Genomic DNA, 16,721 nt, shown 5'->3' with positions numbered 1-16,721 from the left:
AGGAGAGAGCAGTTTTAGTGAAGATGAGTAGTGTATCAGGTGTAGAGCATTTGCTGTTGCTGTGTGCATGCAGAATTGGGTGCATAAGGCGAGTATGAAGTAAGGGGAGGGTGAGGAAAGGGATGTTCTGGAAGGAGGAACTAGAGTTGGAGCAGAAGCTAAAGAAGATGATGTAAAGGTACTGTCCATGACAGTGGTTGGGGATGAGGTACACTTAGAGAGACCAGCAGAGGAAGCAAACATAAGTTAGGTTAAACTGGACAGTATTTTAGAAGGAAAAATGTAACTTTAATTTAATATAGTGGTAATAAAGTGGCAGCAGGTTGTACTTTTGCACAGTGCACATCCTTAAGACATTTAACATGGATTGATTGCTCCTGTGGGCAGAGAGGAGACATTCTTCATGTGTGCTGGGTAGAACATCTGTTAGCAGCTTTATGATTTGCATGTCTTAAATGACCTCCACCATAGTTATAATTGTGTTATGCCCTGTTCTATTATTATTATTATGGAATGTATGGAATTTAAATGAACTCACTATAAACAATCAATATATAAATATGTACTATATTTTAAAAACTTATTTACATGATTGATATGTAAGCCTATATTTAATAGATTAAAAGCAGCTGACTAATTTTATCCTGGGGTCCCAAATAAACGTTTCATTTGAAATGTTAATTTGCTCCCATACAATGAATGTGAAAAGTGATGAATACATATAAACTGAATTTATGGAAAAACTAATTGGTGCCCTCTACTAATGAGACTCTCTTTTACAGTCACCCAAATTTACTATGACGAATACATATTGTCCGAGTTGCTCATTTCAGCTTTTCTTTCTTCATAGATGTTGAAGTATCATCTCCAGCTTCTAGACTCTTTTCTGAGGGTCAAAGCAGCAGCATATATCTTATTCTTGACAGCAAATTGTTGCCACATGCATTCTGCATCTTGCAACACCATCCATCACCAGCTTCTCATCTAGGCGTGTACATATATAGTTTCTCCACAGACAGATACAGAGTATATAACATTTTTTATAGCCTAAGATTTGATAGACACATCGGCCCCCAATAATATAGCACATAAAAAGCTGGTGCAGCTTCTGGTGACCATTGCTCAGTTTGGCATTTGAAAAATCCCATTTGGAAACTTTTTTTTTTTCATATTTTCTAGTAGTATGCATAATTTATTGCTTTACCTTACACTTACGTACTGGTCTTGGGCCTGTGATTTGCTGGTTGGAGAAGTTTGTTATTAACTTGTTAATTATCATTTTCTACTAGGCTGTTACTCTGACTTGAATCATCTCTACTGGCCTTGAAGCTTTGATTTGCTGGTTGGAGAAATTTGCTATTAACTTATTATATAATTATCAATTTCTGCTTTCTACAATTAGGACATAACAAAGAAAAAATACTTGTCCGCCTTGGTACATGTAGTATCACCAAAATCAAAAGTGAAGGGGGCGTGGCCTGACTGGCTTCCTGGGCAGCAGCACTTTCCTGGAGCTCCTGACTCTCGTGCCTTAAACATCAATTTTATCCAGTTCTTTGCCTCCCTGTTGGCTTACTTTATCCCCCTTGTGTGTCCGCTTTCCCCCTGGTCTGATTCCTGGACTTTGCTGCAGCTCCATGGGACCCAGTGATTCATGGCCTAGTGAGCCTCCAGAAGCTGCTGCCCAAATTTTGGAGCTCTGCCGGCGGGCCGCGTGACGTCATCGTCGCGGTTGCTGCTGCAATCCTCACATACCTCTGCCTCTGCTCCTGGCCAGCTGGACCCCTATCCCTTCTTAGGAGTGCTTCTCTCCTGGATGACACAAGTGTTCCTGGGGACTGACGGGGGCTGCCATTTTGAGTAACAGCCTGCTCTCTTCAGTGTGCCTGACACAGTCTCCTGTGCCCCTTCCAGCTCCTGCTAGCTGTTACATGGCTCTCATGTCTACTCTCTACTCCTGTGCTCAGGTTGGTGGTTGACTGTCTATTTCCCATTTGCCTTCATGTAAGGCTGAGATCCCCTGCATCTCCATGCTGTTCCAGTGATACTTTTCAACCCTCACTCATGAGACCTCCGCAGCTCCTGCTTCCCTGATGTAATGTCTGCAGTTCGTATCTGCCCAATGTGATATATAATAGTCCATGAAATAAGAATCCAGCATCTCTAAAGCTATTTGGTATGCAGTTTTCTTTTTTTTGTCTATCACCTGTGCCTCTGAAGATCATCATGCCTGTCAAATGAAGGCAAACTTTCTACCCTTGCTCCTCCTATTAAATGTATCTCAAAAAAACCCAGACGCTGCATCTGCCGGGGAGACCTCAGTGGCCCCCACCTCCATGGCTTCTTCTCCACCTAGCCTTATGACCAGCCTGGACCCCCCTACTGATGCTCCACTTACAGTTCATATGCTTCATCAGATGCTCCAGGCATTTTGGACAGACCTTACCTCCGACTTCCTAACCTCCGTTAAACAAATCTCTGTGGTTGACCGCATTAATCATTTGGAAATAAAGATGCAAGAACTTGTTTCCTCTCATAACAACCTCCTCACCTCTCATAACACAGTTCTGACAGAGCTAACAGCGGTTAAAGATAAACTCGCTGATTTGGAGGATAGATCCACGAGATATAATATCAAGATAAGGGGTGTCCCAGAATCTTTGCTCAATGATGGTCTCCAGGACTTTGCCCTGACCCTTTTCCAGAAATTATTGTACTCGGCTGAGGGCCGTGACCTGCTGGTTGACCGTATCCATTGCCTCCCTAAACCCCGCACAGCCCCTGGCAGTTGCCCCCGAGATGTTCTGCTTCACCTTAATTTTTCCATATTAAGGAGGATGTCCTTAGAGCTGCTCGGTTGGCAGAAGATACAGAGGTTCTTAACAATCTCCAACTTTTCTCAGACCTCTCTATCCATACCATCAACAAATGCAGATCTTTCCAACCCATCACTAAAGCTCTCCGTGATAATGATATTCAATACAGCTGGGATTTCCCAGTGAAGCTTATTTCATTGGTTGAGTCATATGCATCCTCCTGGACTGAGTCGTTGCTTGTTAGTTACTATAGCACCATTAGTTGTTAATGTTCAGCCCCTCTCGGAGAGTCATTCCTATTGCTCCTGTTCCTGTTGGTCACTTTGCTCCAGGGTGCTCTATATTGGACTTCTCAGCTGCAAGTATTTACAGGTTTTAGACCTATGTTTTCTGATAAATTTGGGTCTATGTTGTCTCATAGATTTTGTGATTATGCTGCTTTTCTTCTCCCTCTGTTCTTCTCTTTTTATATCCTGTTCGTTATTATAAATATGATGTTTATTTCTCCGTATAGGTTGTGAGAGATTACTTATATATTAACGTTATACTGTTTACATTGTTTAAACTTTGCCTCTTATTCTCGATAGAGCTGGTATTCTTATTTTTAACTGTACTTGATATGGAATGTCAACATTGTACTTTTCTGTTTTGCAATGTCTGTTTGTTTTTGCTTACGAAGTCTCTGGGTGGGTATTGGAACAGTCCACCCCCCACATGTTAACCATTTTGTCATATTTTTTTCCCAAGGCAACTACTGTGGCCTGATATACTGGGATTTTGATTTGTTTTTGTATTTATTTTTTTTCTCTTTTCTTTCAGATTTTTTTTTGTTTTTTTGTTTTTTTGTTTTCAGTAACAGGTATATCTACAATGTTTGCACAATTATATGATAATAAATGGTTAAGGTTTTTTCCCTAAATGTCAAGGGACTTAACTCCCCACATAAACGGTGATTAGCCCTTTCCACTTTTCATCAACATAGAGCAAATATTGTAGACTTACAGGAGATGCATTTCTCCTCTTCTGCGCCTCCCATATTTAAAGACCATAGATACCCTATTTGCTATACCACTAATGGACCATTTAAACATAATGGGGTTGCTATTTTATTTCATGTAAATACCCCATTTGTACTTCACAGGAAAATTGAGGATAAAAATGGGCGATTTCTTTTCCTTACTGGTATTGTTGAGGAAGTCCCGGTTACTCTGATTTCTTTATATGCTCCCAATTCCCATCAAGTCCCTTTCCTTAGAGAAACTTTCGAAGAAATAGCTAAGGTCCGTCAAGGTGCCCTTATACTGATGGGTGACTTTAATCTGGTCCTTGACCCCAAAATGGATCGATCCTCCCTGCAAGGCCACTCCTCTTCCCCCATGATGTAGGCACCTCACTTGCCTTTAAGAAACGATAAGCTGAGTTTGACTTGTATGATGCCTGGTGCACCCTTTCCCCAGATGAGAGAGACTACACCTTTTTCTCCTCGGTCATAATAGCTATTCTAGAATAGATCTTATTCTTTTGGACAAAAGGATCCTTCAGTACACTAAGAAAATCAAAATTCTCCTGTCACAATCCTGGCTAGTTTTTACCTTTTGTGACTTACCTCTGCCAGCTGCTCCATGGACCTGTGTTGGTAATTCTCCTGGGACATCTGCTCTGGCTGAATCATGCTGGCTGTTACATCTCTGTGTGTGCAGAGCTCTCACCTCCCCACACTGATTAAACACCTGGACCCTGCTCTGTCTGTGAGCATTGCTAGTCTTAATTGGAATCACAGGTGTGGTCCTGATTCTCAAGGGCTGCAGAGATGAATACTCCCTCTGCATGCTGTGCCTTGCTCCACTCTGAATGCCACTGCCAGACCACCTGTCTGTATCCACCAATCGCTGCCAGACTCTAGGTATATAGATCCTCCTCTAATAGCACTCAGTGCTTGAACATCTTGTTACGTTCCGTGGTGTACTGCTTGTGCTATAGCTGTACCTCTGTGTGCCAGCATGTCCCAGGCTCCTGCTTGTTCCTAGACCAGTGCTATCCGTAAGCCTGCTGCGTTCAGCTATCCACGCTACCAGCCTCTCACCTACAGCTCCCAGGCCACTCCAAGTAGCTTCCACACTACCAGCTTCTCTACACGGCTCCCAGGCCGCACCAAGTAGCTTCCATGCTACCAGCTTCTCCACCCGGCTCCCAGGCCACTCCACGTAGCCACCCAGCTACCAGCATCCTACCCACGGCTATCCAGCCGCTCCACGTAGCCACCCAGCTACCAGCGTCTACCCACGGCTATCCAGCCGCTCCACGTAGCCACCCAGCTACCAGCATCTACCCACGGTTATCCAGCCACTCCACATAGCTACCCAGCTTCCAGTGTCTACCCACGGCTATCCAGCCGCTCCACGTAGCCACCTAGCTACCAGCATCTACCCACAGCTATCCAGCCGCTCCATGTAACCACCCAGCTACCAGCGTCTACCCACGGCTATCCAGCCGCTCCATGTAGCCACCCAGCTACCAGCATCTACCCACGGCTATCCAGCCACTCCACGTAGCTACCCAGCTACCAGCATCTACCCACGGCTATCCAGCCACTCCACGTAGCTACCCAGCTACCAGCGTCTACCCACGGCTAACCGGCCACTCCACGTAGCCACCCAGATACCAGTGTCCACCCACGGCTATCCTGCCACTCCACGTAGCTACCCAGATATCAGCGTCTACCCACGGCTATCCAGCCGCTCCACGTAGCCACCCAGCTACCAATGTCTACCCACGGCTTCCCAAGCCACAACAAGTAGCTTCCATGCTACCATCCATCTGCAAGCCCATCCACTAGTAACCCGACCAGCTTAGTCAGCCTTCCTGCCGGTCCCAGTTTGGTCGCTCCAAGTTCCTTCTGGTCTCATTCCAACGTCTCCAGTTTCCAGTTCCAGTCACTCATCACCAAAGGCAGTTCTCTCTGCTACCCACTTCTTATAATAAAAGAGCTATTCATGTTAACCATGGTTCCAGTCCAGCTGGCCTCCAGTGATTCCAGTTCAACACCTGATACAGGTAACTCACTAGCACCAACTGTGACATCTCCCTATCACCTGGTCTGATCGCGCTCCTATTTTATGGAATACAGATAATTGTTCTCCCCCTGCACATCCCTGGCATTTTCCTGACTACCATTTTCATGATCCTGAGATTCTGAAGGCTCTTACAGATTCTCTTACATTGTATTCTCAGACCAATTCACCTTCGGACACTTCAATTTTAACATATTGGTGTAGCTTGAAAGCGGTACTCTGTGGCATTTCTATTCAAAAAGGTGCTCAGATTAAAGCTCAGATTAAAGCTCATTCTCGTAAAACACAGAACAATTTGGAGTCTAACCTGCAATCCTTGGAATCTCAGAATCAGGCCCACCCAACTAGGACATTGCATAAACAATCACAAGAGGTTCAACAGCAGCTTCAAAAATTGTTCATGCTACGCATTCACTCAGCCCTTACTCGTTTATGCCACAGATTCTATACTGCTGGGAATAAGGCTTCTCACCTCCTAGCTTGTAAACTCCGTGGCCACCAAGCTTGCAATAGAATTAAATGCCTTCTTTCCACCTCCAGTTCCAGGTGCTTTAATCCCCTTGACATTGCCAACCTATTCATGGAATACTATGCAAAGCTATACAACTTATCTGAAGCTCCCTCCATCCCCCAACCTTCAATCCCTACTATTTCTTCTTTCTTAGGTAGTTTGTCTCTTCCTTCCTTAGATGGAGATAGCTTGGTGTCCTTAAATGCCCCTTGGTCACTAGAAGAGATACAGTGTGTAATCCAGCAACTTCCTAAAGGCAGGGCCCCTGGCCCTGATGGCTTTATCAATTCCTTTTATTCTGCTTTCGGAGGAGTCCTTTCCCCAATCCTTCTACATCTATATTTGGAGGCTTCCAAAACTGGCTCCTTTCCAGCCAAAATGGTGGAAGCACAAATCGTGACTATCCCAAAGCCGGGCAAGGACCCCTTTGACTGTAAAAATTATAGACCTATAGCACTTCATAACACGGACATTATAATATATGCTAAATTGATAGCTAATTGTCTGAACCCTTTGCTCCCTCACCCTGACCATGTGGGCTTTGTTTCTGGACATCAGGCTCCTGACAATACCCGTAGGGTTCTTGATTTGGTAGAATGGGTTTCATATAACAAACTACCATTTCACCTCCTATCATTGGATGTGCCAGGTGTTATACAGTTAATTCACCCTGACCAGGTGGGCTTTGTTTCTGGACATCAGGCTCCTGACAATACCCGTAGGTTTCTAGATTTTTTAGAATGGGTTTCATATAACAAACTACCATTTCTCCTCCTATCATTGGATGTGCCAGGTGTTATACAGGTTTGGACTCCATGGATCTCCAATCCATCAATGCTCTTTACACTGGCCCTTCAACCCGAATTTTTAGCAATGGCTTGCTCTCCTCATCCTTCCAGATAACTAACAGCACTAGGCAGGGATGCCCTCTCTCCCCACTAATTTTTGTATTAGCTATAGGACCCCTTGCTCAAATGATTCATTCATCCACTGAACTACTTGGACTCTCGATAGGTGACACCTATCATAAATTGTGTCTCTTTACAGACGATGTTTCATTATTTGTCACTGACCCAGAGACCTCCTTGATTCCCCTTCACAATATTTTGAACAACTATAGTGCTGCTTCCTATTACAAATTAAATACAACTAAAACTGAAGCCCTATCTATCAATATTCCCCATTCAATTCTCCAATCCATGAAAGGGTGCTTTCCTTTTACTTGAAAGGACTCTTCCTTATCCTGCCTAGGTATTTCTATCCCCTCCTCTATCCACAATGTCCACAACATTAATTATTCCCCCTTGTTGATACAGTTGACAATCTTAGCCACTGCCTGGATGTACCACGAGGTCTTTTGGTTAGGCTGCCTAGCGGCATTCAAGATGGTGTTACTGCCTAAATTGATGTACCTGTTTCATGCTGTCCCATATGCAATTCCCCATAAGATGTTACAGCAAATGCGGATACAGATGCTGTCTTATGTATGGAAGCGTAGAGCTCCAAGAATGGCTTGTAGTTGCATGATTCACTCAAGAAAACAGGGAGGCCTCACTCTCCCTGACCTGCTTAGGTACCATGAAGCAGCCCTCCTCTCCCAGCTATGTGATTGGTTTCTCCCCACACAAACTAAGCCTTGGGCAGACCTAGAACATGCCCTTTTCCAAGGTTTTCCTTTACTGGACCTTTAGTGGTTACCTAAGCAATTACGCCCACAATTCCCATCACTTCCCAAGTCTGCCCTTGATACCCTAAAGATATGGGATGTTAGGCTCCCAACTCATTTTAACTTCACTCTCCCTACCAGGACCATATCTCTCCAAGCCTTAGACAAATTGCTTCCCAATCTTTATATGTCTTATTGGATGTGATTGAGTATTAAGGGCCTCATTCAGAGCCGGATGCTCTGACCAGAGCGCTCGCTCTGAATCAGGGCCCTCCTACCTGAAAATGGAGCGGCCTCTTGGACGCTCGCATAGCTGTGGGTGACCACCCATAGCTTAAGCGAGCATCCATGATGATGGTCGCGATGGTCAAGACCATCACGACCATCGGGCTTGCGACGAGACCCTGCGATAGGGTCTCGCTGCTGCAAGCCCAGGAGTGATTTTGGCTCTATGATAGCCAAAAATCACTCCCACTGACATCACTAGTGATGTCAGTGGAGCCGGACCCAAACAGTAGGCGTTCCCATGGGAACGTCTCCGTCTGGCAACCACACCCCTGGCACGCCCACTAAAGGGGGCGTGCTGTCAGTCACCATCGACAGCACACCCCCTTTAGTGCAAGACTCATAATGACGGCTTGGCCGTCATTATTTGGGTCTCGCACATGCGCATTTGGGTACCATCGACCCGCTTGTGAGCGTCCTGCGCTCGCGAGCGGGTCTGAATGAGACCCTAAGTCCCTAGCAGATTTTTTTTCCCCGTCTTCTATTTTACCATTCACCGATCTATGTGCCAAATTTAAATTAGGCCCATCGGCTTGGTTTTATTATCTTCAACTTCAACATTGGATAGCTCAATTTGATATTAGCCCCGCTACACTTCAGACACCAGCAGACCAAATCCTAAGTAGGTTGTCTAGATCCTCCTCTCATGGGGCCACATCCTTTTGGTATTTAGTATTGTCTCCCGCTGACTTGATGCCCAAATCCCCTGTTCAACTCCTTTGGGAAACTGATCTCCAGTGTTATTTTACCCTTAAGCAATATGAATCTATTCATTTATCTTCCTTTTATCTAGCCAAATGCACCAATCACACTGAAATGCATATTAAACTATTTGACCCCTTCTAGACTACATGGGATATGGCCTACAGTCTCTAAATTTTGATGACGTCTTTGCCACTCTGAAGGTACAATCTTCCATATATTTTGGGAATGCCCCTCTTTGCATCCTTTCTGGTTAGATGTATTTTCCCTAATAAAGGAAATCCTTGGCCTTACGTTACCTCTAGATCCTTCCCTAGCCCTTCTACACTAGTATCCTCTCACTATTCCCAAATCTGCTCGTTATGTCCTTGGACACATTTTAATATCTGCTAGAGCTACTATAGCCCAACAGTGGAAGTCTCTTCCCCCTCCCCCATTTGCCAAAGTTATTTAAAAAAACCAATTCCATTTTGAAATGGAGACTAGGGACGCTACTTATTCTATGGTTCCATCCTCTCCTATTGTGAAGTGGTATCCATGGCATATCTATGTTACTGATGGCAAGGGTGCGCCCTCTGCAAGACAACCCACTATCACTGTCCTCTTCTTGTAACCTAAACAAACTTCCCTCAGGAGATTCAGATGCCTAGACTGTCTATTTGTCATGTTTCTATAATGTGATAACTGTTTGATATCTATGGCTATCCTGTTACTTACTTATTTCTTATTTTTATTGATATTGTTTTTGTTTGTTTTTTCTTGCTCCCTATGCCACCTTCTATTTTTTGTGTACCCTTATTTCTTGACTATTTTCAATAAAAATGTATTGATGGAAAAAAAAATCAAAAGTGAAAAAGAAAGAAAGACCCTTAATATATAATTATTCACTTACAATATAATCCCAAAAATATGGGGTGCTATCACTGACAATATGGGATTACTATAATACATGTAAAGAACAAAGGTAGCAAAAATGATTTTCCTTCTTTGGTTTTTCTTCCATGTATTATACTTTCTACAATTATCAATTTATCATGGCCTGAGGCCTGTGATTTGCTATTTGGAGAAGTGTGTTTGTAATTTATTATATTTTTTCTACATATTTTACTTTTAAGCTATTACTTCTTGATTAATGAAAACATTCTATAGGGTTGTATAGTTTATTAAAGTGTCATCCTGTCTGTCACTGCAGTGCCACTGTTTCATAGATGTGCCATATTCTTTAAACTGCCATATGTTTCTGTCGCTTACTTTATCCATCCAGCTCACTGAAGCCATTGACTAATATAGGTGAAAACAGTATTGTAAGGTAGTCAAAATTAAATGTAAATGATTGGAAATTATTGATGTTAATAATACTGTAGTAATAACACAGGAGTAAAATTACCTGTTTTTTATCAATGTTTAATGAAATCTAGATCCAAAAGCAAACCCAAAACACTTGAAAGTGATTTTGCCAATACCAAAGCACAACAATGATTTAGAAAAAAAACAAAATACATGGGTTGGCAAACATCTTTAGTACTTACACTGCAGGTAAATCAAATAATCAAATAAATGTATTTGCACCGCTTGCATTGCAATATGGTTTATTCTAGATTAAAATTTACTTGCTTTTCTTGCTCTTCTCCCAACTCAGAATCAGTCCCTACATATATCTTATAAATAGAATGCCTTCATTAATTTGATGGATAAGTAGTTGAATTAGCTATAACAGTTCTTATTGAATTCAGAAGACAGTTAAGAAAGATAACCTTGCAGAACATCTAACTTTGGGCTATCTGTTAGCAGGGCAGGGTAGAGTTTGCATGTTGGTGCATCAGGAATACTGAACTTTTTCAAATGAAGTGCTCATTGAGAGAAGCTTGCAGACTAAAGTGAAGCTTGCAGACTAAAAAAGTGAAGCTTGCAGACTAAAGTGAAGCTTGAATACTTAAGTGAATTGTGAGTTTGAATCAGAAGCAGGTGAGTTAGAATACAGAAAAAGGTGAGTTATTATACACGAACAGTAACACATATTTCTGATACCACGTACATCTGAGACAATGTTTGGCCTAGTGCAGTGCAAGGGATGTAATGCATTAGTTTTGCAGGAAGAATTCTGGAGACTCAGCTGCTGCCCAATCTGTAAGCATTTTTCTCTGCTGCAGGAGGAGATAGCAAACTGCATGCTGAGATATGTAGGATGTCTGTGTCCTTGAGGCCACCACTGCCTCAGAGAGCCCCCAGAAGACATACTGCCTGGACTAATGTGGGCACTGAAAGGCAGAGATTTCCAGGGATACACAGACACCTCCTACAAGCTGTGACACTGCAAAACTCATATGCTGGTCTTTTAGGGTTGGAAGGTACAGCTAATATAGGCAACACAAAACAGAAAGATATGGGGTCTTCCACTGACTATATAAAACGGAATAGGAACAGGAAAATGACATCTTCAAAAAGGACTACACTTCTCTTGGGAGATTCCATTATTAGGGGAGCACATCTACTCTATATATAAAAGCAGCTAGCAATTCAGAGGGTGAATACAATTGACAATTCAGTTTAGGCTAGGTTTGTATCAAAAAAAGGTTATTTATTTCCTAAAGACAAAATAAAATAACATTTGATCTCATTAAAATACACACAAGTCATAAAAAGTGTACAATGTAACACATTTAAATAATACTCTTCTAACTGCAGTGTATTGACCTGCACCCTTGATATCTAAAGGACTACAGTCTGAAAGATTTAGTAAGTCCGGTATTAATATTTGGAAAGTTATACTTGCCACCAGAATGAGGGTTTTTTTGGTGGATATTGCTCCTCGAGATGACAAATTGTGAAGGGTTAATGATGAACCCAGGTAGCTGGCATTAAGAATGGACAGCCAAGAACATGGTGATCACGATGAAATAGCTCTACTACTGGTGGGGAACTTGGAACTCCGTGTAGTGGCTCTTTCTGTCAGCAGCAATGAGCACGCAGCTCCAGACAAAATTCTCCCTTTTGTAGGTGGCTTTAAAATGCCACAGTAGTTGTGCTTAATCAGCGGGCAATACAGGTGAGTGTCTGGGGGCTGCAAATTAAGCGGCTCTACAAGTGAGAAGAGGAGCCTGATTTTCTCCTGTGCGGTTTCCTGTTGAGGGCTTGATGCTGGGTAGACACGGTTACTTGCGTTGCAGCCGTATAATAACCAGATGGTGCAACAGGTGTCTAAGCAGTGAGGAGTATTGCAGAAAGGGTCACCTATGCATTTCAATGCTTCTCCTGCGTCTTTGTCAAGGTGTAGGTTCTAACTGCCACAGTCTCTGTATATGTAGCTGTGCAGGTTCAGTTAGCATGTTTAATTCATCTTAAATTGATCTGAAACAAACCTTGTCAATTGTATATTAAGATTTAAGATAACATATTAACTAGGTTGTCCTTATATATATTTTAAACAGAACATTCAGTGATGATATACATAGATATTTTCTCACATCAATATGCTGGTCAAAATACTAAATGTATTGATATACTATTTAGAAGAAAATAGGTAGAGATCTTATTTCTGAGTGAGCAGTAACATTGAATGGAGTTTTTTTCTTTTTCTTTTTTTATCTTTTTTACATATATACAAACTAATGTAATTGTTTAATATTTACATAAAGTATGTATGCATAAATATACTCCATTCATTTAATATAGCTCTGTTTAATTGATGTGAATATTAGACATTTCTAACATACAAGAACATATATATGTTTTCATTTGTAAGTTGATCCATACACTGTGCACAGTACATCTACTCTGCTGAAGTAGAGAGACAAGTAAGCTGTTTACCTGGAGTCCTAGCTCTAAGGGATAAAGGCCATCATTTAGAGCCACTCGCTAGCGGCAGTACGCTCGTTCCGAGCGATGTTCGCACATCTGCGCATGCGTATGGTTTTTAGTACGCATGCGCGAACCAGTCAGTGCGGGCGAAAATCGTTTGTATGCAATATAGCGAGTGCCTGCTATTTTGAGTGACAGAATGAGGTGTATGTGGGTGGTAACAGGGGAAGGTGCTTGAAAACGGGGAGTGGAGATCAGAACGCAGGCGTGCTTAAAGGTCAAAACGGGCATTTTATGGGTGTGCATAATTAATATAGCAGCGTCATTGACCACGTCACTTGGTTTTTTTTAACTCAGAACTGCTCGCAAAATAGCGGTTGACAAAAACAACCACAAGAATAGCGAGCAGTTCATATCCTGTTCGATGTACTCGATTAATCTAATAAATAGCGGACATGACGTATGGTGCGAGCGGCCAGGGGGCGTTTTTAACAAATAAACGAGCGTATGTTTTGCTCGCTCGTTCAGACTTAGAGGTGTGAACAGACTGCAATGTGCGAACGGATCATTTGAATAGCCACCCCTTGTTTTTGAACGAACGCAAATAGCGAATGGCTCTGAATGAGGGCCAAAGTGCGCATGCTGAGAATTGTGAAGGCAGCAAGAAAAGATGGAGAGGTGGATGTCCTTGTCCACCTAGGGACAAATGACCAGGCCAATGCTGAAGTCATGGCAGGAAAAGATGAATAGAGGAAGTTAGGGACTGCTCTAAAGCAGGTGGCAACCACTGTAACTTTTTCAGAAGTATTGCCAGACAGAGGGGGAGATAGAAATCATTGCATCAGAACCTTCAATGTTTGGTTACAGAAGTGGTGTTATGAGGTGGGATTTGATTGACAGTCCATAGCCATGCCATCTGGCAAGATAGAAGCTAATACAAATATGATGGCCTGCACCCATCTTCAAAAGGAACTAGAATACTTAGTGAACAGTTTGAAAGTTTTACCAAGAACTATTTAAACTAGAAGAGGGGGACAATGAACCAAACAAGAAAAAGAAATCTGCTCCCCCAACCAAGAGGTATTATTTCTGCTGGCAAGTGGAACAGGAAGCATATCCATAGCAACAGAAGATAATTCAGAACAAAACCAAATAAACATAGGCAGAGAGATGAACATACCTAGGAACAGGAGAAATAAGAAAACAAATAAAACTATAAGAGCAATATATGCAAATGCTAGGAGCTTAGGAAAAAAAATTCCCAAACTAATTGGAATAATGACAAGGGATGATCTGGATAATGTGGCTATTACGGAGTCATGGTGCAATGAAAATCATGACATAGCTATATATACCGGGATATACTTTATTTAGGAAGGACAGAATGGGAAGAATAGGAGGAGGAGTAGCAATGTATGTCAAGGAAAGCATAAATACTACATTAATACATAGTATTGAAGAAAAAAACAAGTCCTTTGGGTGACTATAGAAACAGGGGAGAAAGTGATTCTTATTATTGGGGTGATCTACAGACCACCAGGTCAGGAAAAGGAACTGGACAATAAACTATTGCAGGACATCACTAAAATGGCATTAAAAGGAGAGGTTACAATCATGGGAAATTTTAATCTACCCGATATAAACTGGTAGGTGTCTGTGGCAAGTTCCACTAGAAGTAGGGACATCCTGAATTCATTGCAGGCAGTCTCCATCCAGCAATTGGTGAGGGAGCCTGCTTGGAAAGATGCACTATTAGACTTAATACTTACAAATGGAGACCTAATATCTGATGTAAAAGTCGGTGAAAACCTGGGATCCAGTGATCATCAAGCAATATTGTTCAGAATAATGACAGTTACTGACTCACACCATACAAAAACAAAGGTGTTAGATTTTTGCAGGAATGGGTAGATGTGTAAGGGAATCTTTGGCAGAGTGGAGGAACTTGAAAGGAGTGCAGGAGAGGTGGGGAATTTAAAAAATGAAATATTTAAGGCAACAGACCTTTGTATCAAAAGGGTTAGGAAAACCACGAGGAAAAGGATGCCAGTGTGGTTTGGGAAAGAGGTAGCAAGTATTGTGAAAGCAAAAAAGATGGCCTTTAGGAAATACAAGCAGATGCAAAATAATGAGGACAATGAGGTATGTCTTGTAAAATTGAAGGAGGCTAAGAAAGTAATCAGATGTGCAAAGGCAAAAGCTGAGGAGAAAATGGCACAGTCAGTGGGTAAAGGGGGCAAAACTTTTTTAAGTATATAAGCAAAAGGAGAAAAACAAAAGGTGGAATAAAAAGACTAAAGACAGAAAGAGGGAATCTTGTTGAGGGAGACAATGTAATAGCTGATTATCTTAATAATTATTTTTGTTCAGCATTCACTAATGAAAGAGAGGGCAAGGGGCCACAGTTAAGTTGCAGGTGTAATCAGAAAAATTAGGTAGGAACAAGTACATTTACAGAGAAGAAGATCCTAACAGAACTCTCAAAACTGAAAGTGGATAAATATAATGGGGCCAGATGGGATACATCCAAGGATACTAAAAGAGCTTAAAGGGGTGCTGGTAACACCATTAACAGAATTATTCAACCAGTCACTAGCTACTGGAGTAATTCCAGAGGACTGGAAAAGAGCAAACATTGTCCCACTGCACAAAAGTGGAGGCAAGGAAGAGTCAAGCAACTACCGACCAGTGAGCCTTACATCAGTAGTAAGGAAATTGATGGAAACACTCTTAAAAGAAAGAGTCATAGATTATCTCAAATCCAGCAATTTGCAGTATCCCAAACAGCATGGATTTACTGGGGGGAGATCATGTCAAACAAATTTTACTGACTTTTTTAACTGGGTGACTAAGGAAATAGATAAAGGGGGCCATAGATATAGCTTATCTAGACTTTAGTAAGACTTTTGACACTGTTCCACATCCCAGACTGTTAAATAAACTGGGAAGCATGGGATTGGATACAACTATAGTTGAATGGATAAGATCATGGCTGCAGGATAGGAAACAGAGAGTTGTAGTAAACGGAGTGCAGTCTCAAGAGGGAAATGTTACAAGTGGAGTACCTCAGGGATCTGTACTTAGACCAGTGCTTTTTAATATCTTTATTTGTGACATTGCAAATGGTATTGAAGGGAAACTATGCCTTATTGCAGATGACACAAAGGTATGCAACAGGGTAGACACACCAGGAGGGGTAAAACAAATGACTGATGATCTAGGTAGACTAGAGTAATGGTCAACAACGTGGCAACTACAGTTTAATGCCAAAAATGCAAGATCATGCACTTGGTTCTCAAAAATCCAAAGGCTCAATATAGTATTAATGGCACTATACTGGAAACTACTGGAAAGGGGTCTAGGAGTCACTATTTCAGGTGACTTAAAGGTAAGCAGACATTGTAACAAAGCAATGAGGAAGGCAAGTCAGATGCTTGGTTTCATAGGGAGAGGAATCAGTAGCAGGAAGAAAGAAGTGATAATACCACGGTATAGGACATTGGTACATCCTCGTCTTGAGTACTGTGTTCAGTTCTGGAGGACATATCTCCAGAAGGATATTAATACATTAGAGACTGTACAAAGAAGGGCAACTAAAATGGTGCAAAGTCTACACCACGAAACGTACCAGGAAAGACTAAAAGATCTTAATATGTATAGTTTGGAGCAGAGAAGGGAAATGGGGGACATGTTAGAAACATTCAAATATATAAAGGGTTTTAACAAGGTAAAAGAATGAGATATTATTCAAAGAAAGATAAGTATTAGAGGACATGTTCTGAAACTGAAGGGTGGTAGGTTCACAGGAAATTTGAGGAAAAATGACTTCATAGAAATGGTAGTGGACAAGTGGAATAGCCTCCCATCAGAGG

The sequence above is a fragment of the Taudactylus pleione genome, unplaced genomic scaffold (assembly GCF_031769625.1).
Source record: "Taudactylus pleione unplaced genomic scaffold, aTauple2 ptg000207l, whole genome shotgun sequence".
Lineage (NCBI taxonomy): Eukaryota > Metazoa > Chordata > Amphibia > Anura > Myobatrachidae > Taudactylus > Taudactylus pleione.
This window is presented reverse-complemented; position numbering follows the sequence as displayed.